Source organism: Diuraphis noxia, unplaced genomic scaffold, assembly GCF_037042655.1.
Source record: "Diuraphis noxia isolate RWA-SAM2 unplaced genomic scaffold, SU_Dnox_SAM2 contig0001, whole genome shotgun sequence".
Classification (NCBI taxonomy): domain Eukaryota; kingdom Metazoa; phylum Arthropoda; class Insecta; order Hemiptera; family Aphididae; genus Diuraphis; species Diuraphis noxia.
The window spans coordinates 49,672,636-49,681,063 of NW_028301711.1; the positions used below are offsets into that span (position 1 = coordinate 49,672,636).

The following is an 8,428-nucleotide window of genomic DNA, read 5'->3' on the forward strand; positions in this document are numbered from 1 at the left end:
CAAAGGGGGAGAACCCGTTTGGGCGCAGTATAAATAATTTACCTGAAAATTGTTAACACGTTTGGGCGCATATAATGAAAAGGGCGTCGCCCGTTACCGCACAAAAGCGCAAAATACGCATGGGACAAAACCGCACACAGATTTTAAAATACTGGATATCCTATTGCCGCACACGTTTATTTTGGACGATTATCGTCACTTATCGACAATTATCTGTAACGACATTATTAAGCTTTATCTGTAAAAGATTGTATTCGCAGTGTAAAAATGTGTAGTGTGTTTTTAGTCGTCTTTCAATCTTTGAATTATTCCACGTGACATTTAAAATAAAATCAATAGGTACAATATGTTTAAACTTTTTACTAATAACCGTGGTAATAGTTCTATTCATTTCAACAACCATAACTTTCGTTATTTTAGAAATAATAAAAGTTCAGGTGATATTGTTTGGTGGTGTGTGCAAAAAACATGTAATGTAACTATTATCACCAACAATGAAAAAATGGTTTTAATTCGCAGTAATATTAAAGATCACCAACACGATGAGGACAATGATGAACAAATTAATTTACTACTATTACTAATACTACTACAAATATTATGACTAAAACGTATTTTTAACTATTTAAATTTTTATATTTAATAAATTTATGCGGTATCGTACCATTTGTTGTATGCGGATTTAGGCTATACCTACCTTTTTATAAATCTGTGCGGTATCGTACTATTTTTGTGTGCGGTATTGGGTTATGCATTTTGTGCGGTATTGGGTCATGTTTGTGCGGTAATGGAAAGCGCCGAATGAAAACACCTTTGGGCACAATAGGTATTGCCATAGGCGTGCGCACGGGTGATGCAGCCTATGCCCCACCTACGGAAACTTGAAAACTATTTTTTTATTCAAGTATGTTATTGCCTTATTGGCATGGTGGCAAAAATAGTAGTGAATACTGAATAGTGATAAATTGTAAAATAGGAATGTATCACCTGCACGCCTATGGTTATTGTAACTAGTAATCGAAAGTATATTAAAAATTAATCTAATCTAATAAGTACTTAATCGGTTGATTTGTAGACCATAATACTATTGGAAAATACCACACCAAATAAAGCTATAGATATTTATCTACTAGTACAGATACCGAGGATGCCGTTTTTTTATTTTTGGAAGACACTATGAGCCAACCTCCTCGCGATGTATTCTGGGTAATGCTAATAGGCTCAGATTTAGTTAAATATGTTAATATATGAAAAGAAATAAATGCGCCCAAACGTACTTTTATAAAGGGAAATATTACGCCCAAACGTGTTATGGATTTACGCCCTAAAGTGTTCTGTTTTGGGTAAATGCGCCCAAACGTATTTCCCCCACGCCAAAGTGCCAGTAAGTCAATCAGGTCCATGGCCATAAGTCATAAGTACACCATTGAATAATTATTTATTCTAATCAATCAAAAGCATATTTGTTAGTTGTACCTAGTTAAAATTACTTACATAATTTTAGTGTATAGAATATTAAATAATTATGAAACAGTATAATACATTCATGGTGAGCCTATTTAATATCATTATTATTCAATACATAAAAAAAATAAATCGATACTATATGCGTCGAACACCTATTGTGTAATTTATACACTATAATTATTATAGTATAATATAATATTATGCATATGAGTTTTTTTCAATAAAAAAAAACATGACCGTATTTGTACCTTACAGTGTAACTCTTCTACTAACTCACCTATACAATATAACTCAACACTCATAATATATTATCATTACAAATATTTTTTCAAATACACTCCACCTAAAGCAATGGTTATTGGGGTCAAAATTAATCAAAAAGTAGTTTTTTCATTTAACTGTATATTATTGTAGGAACCTATATTTTCGATTTGATAAAATACACATACAAATTAATTGGTAATTCAACATACAACTACCTACTACAAATATATTTGGAATTGTTTTACAAAGATTATTATGATTTATTAATATTTAATAATCGTATATATTAAATCGGAAACCACCCCTGAAGTTTGAAATTGAAGCATTATTTCGACTAGTTATGCTGTACACAGACACAAAAGAAACACACACATCATTGTAAAATCAATACATTCATCACTCCGTTCAGAATCTAATAAGTATAAAATAATTAAATAAATATAATGTTTAAAATGTAAAATACATGTGCGAATGTATATACCATATACTATAATATATAATATATATAATATATATACTATAATGCAATAATATTATGATAATATAAATTGGGTCTGACTTTTATATTATAATGGACATAATATTATATATAATCATAAGCGTGCGCAAACTTCATCGGCAGAGTATGTAAACCAAAAATGGGCCCCCAACAATAAAATTGGACCTTTCCCACTAAAAAAATTAAAAAAAAGTGCAGTTATAACCTTCAATTTAACTTTTTATAAAAACATTAATATTAATTATAGTGTTAGGTATCTAAAAGTTCGAGTCTACGTTTTATCAGCATAAGGGTTTTGAACTAGTTTATAACTTGTTTGGTATATATTACTAACTTTCCAAGGCCATTTTTTGAAAATTTAAAATTTATTTATATTGAATTAGGTACCTATATATCTTCTTAAAACCGTTAAGGAGTCTATGAATGGACCCTTTCTCGGAGTCACAGGCCACAGGGTATGCAATGGTATATCCTATGAATCCCGGAAAAAAAGACCAAGGAAAATTTAGATTACGGAAAAAGGAACAATTTTTTTTTTAATTTTAAATACAGGGTATCCCACAAAAATCTGACATTCTGAAAATAATTTTTGTTCTAATCAATACATAGACATTTGTGCTATATTTTTGGTATACATTTTTTATTTTTTATAAAAAACTTAAAAATTGATAATAAAAATTTCCGAAACATCCAATATAGCCAATTTGTAAATCTTATTTTGAGAAAAATTGTTCTTTTTTCGTGTTTTTTTTTCTCACATGAAACACATGAATTGTACACTCACCTTTGCATTGTTTTATATAAAAGCTTGAAATTTCCCCCATATATTTATATAGGCGCTCTCTATACACAGTTAAATTTTCAAAGTATTTGGACTTTTTTTAGCTATACTTATAGACAATTTAAATTTTCAAATTTTCTAAGTATTTATTTTTTTGAAATTTGTCCGCTCAAAAATGTATATACAAGTTTTCTTATAAATGGTTCTATACAGAGAAAAAAAAATCAAAATCGGAAGTCACAATTTTTTTTTTATAAACGCTTAAAGTTCAAAATATTACGAAATATGTCAAAATCGCGAAAATGTGACTTATGTTGTCCATAAGTTATGCTTGGAATAATTATAAAAAATGTTGAGGGTTATTCAGTTAAAAAAATTTAGAGTGTTTAAAGTTTTAATTTTCACGAAATCAATATATTCACGCGTAAAAAAACGATTTTCTATCAAAGAAATTTTGATTTTTGTTATAAATTATGATTAAAAAGGTATCTTCAACCCGTCCTAACTAAAAATAAAAGACATGTCATAAAATAAAATATATAACAATTTTTAAATATAATATATCCTATACTGACAAATCATCTTCGCTCAGAATCGTTTTTTGGATACAATGATAGATACCTATCCATTCAAATTTAACTCACACATTATAGTAACCTACTCTAGTCCGAGGTCCACCCGTGATGTACAACAGAGCGAGTTTCCGGTTGCTTTTATAGTTTTATGTTTTTTGTGTTGTAGAAAATTTTTGATAGATGGTTTTCAGTTTTTTATCTTTTCAATAGTTGCATAAATACTTTTGGTATTTACAGGACAACGTTGATCGTGGTCAGATAGTACTATATATTAATATATCCGCAACCAGATTTTTAAATTTGGTGGGGCTAATTTTTTATTTGATATCAAACCTGGAGCCCGTGGTGGATTCAACTTAGTTCTGGTAAAATATTTGGGGGGCTTAGCCCCACCACCGTACCAACACAATATTTTTCTAACAAAATACGGTCTGGAACTATACAGTTTGTGAATTTCTGGAGTTTTGCAGTCGGTGAAAATACGGTTTTAAAATTTTAAAATTCCGGAATTGTATGTTCTGGGAATATACGGTCCGCATATTACTTTTTTATGCTAGAATACGGTCTAAGTAAATACGTTCCGGATCTCTACAGTCGGTAAAAATACAGTTTACGTATTTTATTTTCCTGAAAAATACGGTCTGTAGCATTACGGTCGGCTATTTGTTTTTTTCCGGATTTCTACGGTGTATGCAATTCCACATTAATTCCGGAATTATACAGTCGGTAATATTATTTTCTGGATTTATACGGCCTTCCGTATTTTCATTGGGTTCAATGTACACTTTGCTTATATGCCAGCCGGATCGGGTTCGATCCTCGACCATCGGGTGGCATTTTTCTCCGGGCAAGTCACGGTGTCTGGAGATCAAGTGCCACCATCCCCCACTCCGGGACATGGCAGAAACGCCAGAAACCTACGGGTGCCGCCTTAGTTGCCGCGGGATAATTAAAAAAAAAAAATACGTTCGTCGTTCAACGAACGAAATGAACGAATCATATGAACGGGTCTTTTCAATGACCCGATCCAAACGAACCGAATTGTTCAATTGACCCGTATTTCCCATCTTTAATCTTCATTAATTATTAGTATTAGGTTATAACTTATAACTATAACCATTGATTATAAATAGTATTTATAATCAATAATGATATAACTTAAAGACAATTTCAATACCCAGGTCACAAACGCGTTAGCTTTATTTTACATCATTACTGTGTAAAATATTAATTTTGGTAATAAGATGACATTTTTGACGTGCAGATGTCGCCACACGTATGAGCCAGTGTGTACTAAGCTCAAAGCTGGACTGTGGACTATGTAGACAATTTTTTTTCTCTCTCTGTGGCCTCGGTTCTTCGTCGCTCACCGTCACCAGTCACCACCGCTGCCGACGACGCGCGACGTCTCTCCGAACAGTCCGAACCACCGTGACAAGATTTTCACTTTATCTGATGGTACGATCTTGATGGGGAAATACGATCTTTTGAGTCTCTATACGATCCCCCACCAGAATCATTGATAGGGTGGGAAATATACGATCTTTATAGAATAATTCAAAAGTAAACAATGATTATATCAATGTACCTATTTATAGATATTTTAAATATTTTAATTCTTCGAATTTATAAAGTATAGTAACTAGTAAGTTATCAGCGATTAGAGTGGGTAATATACGATCTTTATAGAATAATTCAAAAGTAAACCATGATAATATCAATGTACATATAGATATTTTAAAATTTGTATTCTTCGAATTTAATATTTATAAAGTATATTTATCTGTGCTGTATTGCGTATTCGCGTGTGTAGTGTTCCAGTGTCCGATTTATACTGTCAATTTTACATTTTGTCAGTACTCACTACTCAGTATAAGTATTAGATTTAGTCGAGAATTGTTTTTATTGCTTTCATTTATTCATCAAGTTGTTCACATTTGAGTTTTTAACAATGAATAGTGAAAATGAAGACGATCCAGAGAGAGTAAGAACGCCTGAAAGCGTCAAACGTCGCAGAGGGGAAAGTAGCAAAAAGGCCAAAATGCTTGAACATAAAAAACAAAAATTTAGAAGTGAATGGTTACAAGATTCCAAATTTTCTAATTGGTTGATTCCGGTGCCAAATAATCAAAGTGCAAAGTATAATCAATAATCAAATATGTAAAGTGCAAATTGTGTTTGTCAGAAATTGCTGCTGAATTGTCAGTAATAAAAAAGCATTCTACCACAAAAATACACATTCGTAATGCGCGTTCATCGGTTGTCTTCAGCAACCTCTTATGAAAAGCTTTATAAATAATCCATCAAAATTAAATGAACTACAGAAAATTAAGAAAGCTGAATTACTACTATGTGGCGTTTTAAGTGAACACAACTTATCCTTTAATGTTATAGACCACATAACTGCAGTATGTAAGGTAGCTTTTGACGATTCAAAAATTGCAATTGGTATAAATCTTGGTCGTACCAAAGCCACATCCATTGTGAAAAATGTTATTGGCAAAAGTCATAGTGAGGAAATAGCCAACATTTTAAAATCAACCTATTTTAGTGTCATATAGATGAAAGCACAGATGTTGGGTGTGTAAAATGCGTGAAATTTTTTGATGTATCTAATGATAAGTTTCAAACCAAGTTCTTCAAACTTATACAACTATTTACTGATTCTAAAAGTGCAAATGAAGGTGCAACTGCTGAGAAGATATTTGATGAACTTCTTAAAGCTTTTAATGAATCAGAAATTCCATTGGATAACATAATTGGTAAGCTAAAAATGAAAATATTTTTATATAATTAAATACACTTATAAAACTGAAAATTACAATTTTTATTTTTTTTAAATGTACCAAAATAGATATTTTATAATTTTGTTATAAAAATTATAAAAATTATTATATATTTGTAATTTAATTAACGATTATTTGTTTTGTGTAGGATTTGCATCTGATGGTTGTAACTCTATGATGGGTGAATGGAATTCAGTTTCATCAAGGTTTAAAGAACATATGCCAGGTAAATAATGTATATGTATATAATACATACCTACATAAACATACTAACATTATGCTTATCATATGTGTTATATCATTTTATGTACCTATGCATTTATAATATTATGCACCTAAATGAATATAATATGATACATAAGCTTACATAGGTGATTTTTTGTCAAATAAATATATGTGTGTATATACAGAAATGTATATGTCATTCCTTGCACCTATGTTCGAGTGCAGCTTGCAAAACATTATCCAGGGCATGTGAAGACTTGGCTCGAGATATTTTCAACTACTTCAAGTTTAGCAGCAAAAGAATAAGTCAGTTCAGAGAATTTCAAGAGTTCTGCAATATTTCACCTCATCAAATTTTACGACCGTCTCAGACACGTTGGTTGTCATTGTCTATGGTGGTAAATAGAATTGTTGAACAGTATAATCCGTTAAAACTTTATTTTTCTGCTAACTGGCAATTAGAAAGGTTAAAATCTGCTGAAGACATTTTTAAAGCCTTACATGATCCTTCTATATTTATTTATTTGAAATTTCTACAATGGGTCTTGCCAAAATTTGTAAATCTAAATAAATTGTACCAAAGTGATCGACCAGTTTTATGTACACTTCATAATAAAATGAGTGAATTATACAAAGATTTATTGTACTGTTATATGAGACCATGTAACAACCCTACCCCAATAAATCCTTCAAATAATGCTTTTTTTCTACCTATAAAAGATGTATACTTAGGAGTTGAAGTTGCAAATTTATTAAATAAACCAGAAATATTGCAAAATGAAGTTATGGTAGAAGATATTAAAAAAAGATGCAGGGACTTTTTTATAGTTAGTTGTTGCCAAATCAAAATGAGGTTTGACTTCGATAATCCGGTACTTAAGTCTTTAGATGATTTAAACCCCAAAAAAGTTTTTAGTAATAATTGCCCGAACTCATTTATATTATTTATCCAATTATTTCCTAGATTAATTAATAAATATAATATTCAGGAAATTGATGATGGTTGGCGAAAATTTAATACTGTTGAATTAAAACCTGAATATATTATTAAACTGAAAGCACTTAATGTTGAGGAGTTTTGGGTAAATCTTAAAAATAAAGAAGTTGATAATGAATACCCATTTCGTGTTTTATCTAATTTTGTTCTTACTGTTTTATCTTTGCCACAATCAAACGTTTCTTGTGAACGTATGTTTTCCAAAATTAATTTAATAAAAACAAAACAACATAATCGTTTACAGACGCCTACATTGAATGGTCTTCTTATGGCTAGTCAATGTATGCAAGAAACTACTTGTTGTAAATTTGAACCTTCGCAAAATATGTATAATTTAATGACAAGTAGCAATTTATATAGTAATTTGAATAGTAACGATAATGACGATGATGATGAGATAATTTTTATTGACATCTGATTTTTAAAATGCTTGGTATGCAATGTTATAAATGATGTTTATGTTAGGTTTGTTTATTTTATGGATAACCGATATTTAAAAATTGTTAATACTTCATTTGTTTATTTATATTTTTAATTTGAGTTTGAAGTTACCTATGTTTATTTTGTATATATAATTAATTATAATAATATAATTTTGTATTTGATTTTTATTTGATTTGAAAATAATGTCGTCGTTCCCAGTTATGTTATTATTTTGTTTTGTATTTATAATTAATTACTTATTAATCATGATAATATAATTATGTTTTTATTAATTTTGTATTTGATTTTAAAATAATTACGTCGTTCTTGGTTTTGTTATATTGTAATAAATAATAAATTTCAAATATAGATAAGGTTTATCTGACTTGTTCTTATTATCACGGTTTGATA

General features: G+C 29.8%; 1 protein-coding gene across 1 annotated transcript in view; it reads right to left on the reverse strand.

Moving 5' to 3' along the window:
- The window catches only part of LOC107162178 (TBP-related factor-like), a 42,127-nt gene that overhangs the window by 16,535 nt on the left and 17,164 nt on the right, over positions 1-8,428 (reverse strand). The gene's annotated exons all lie outside the window — the stretch shown is intronic.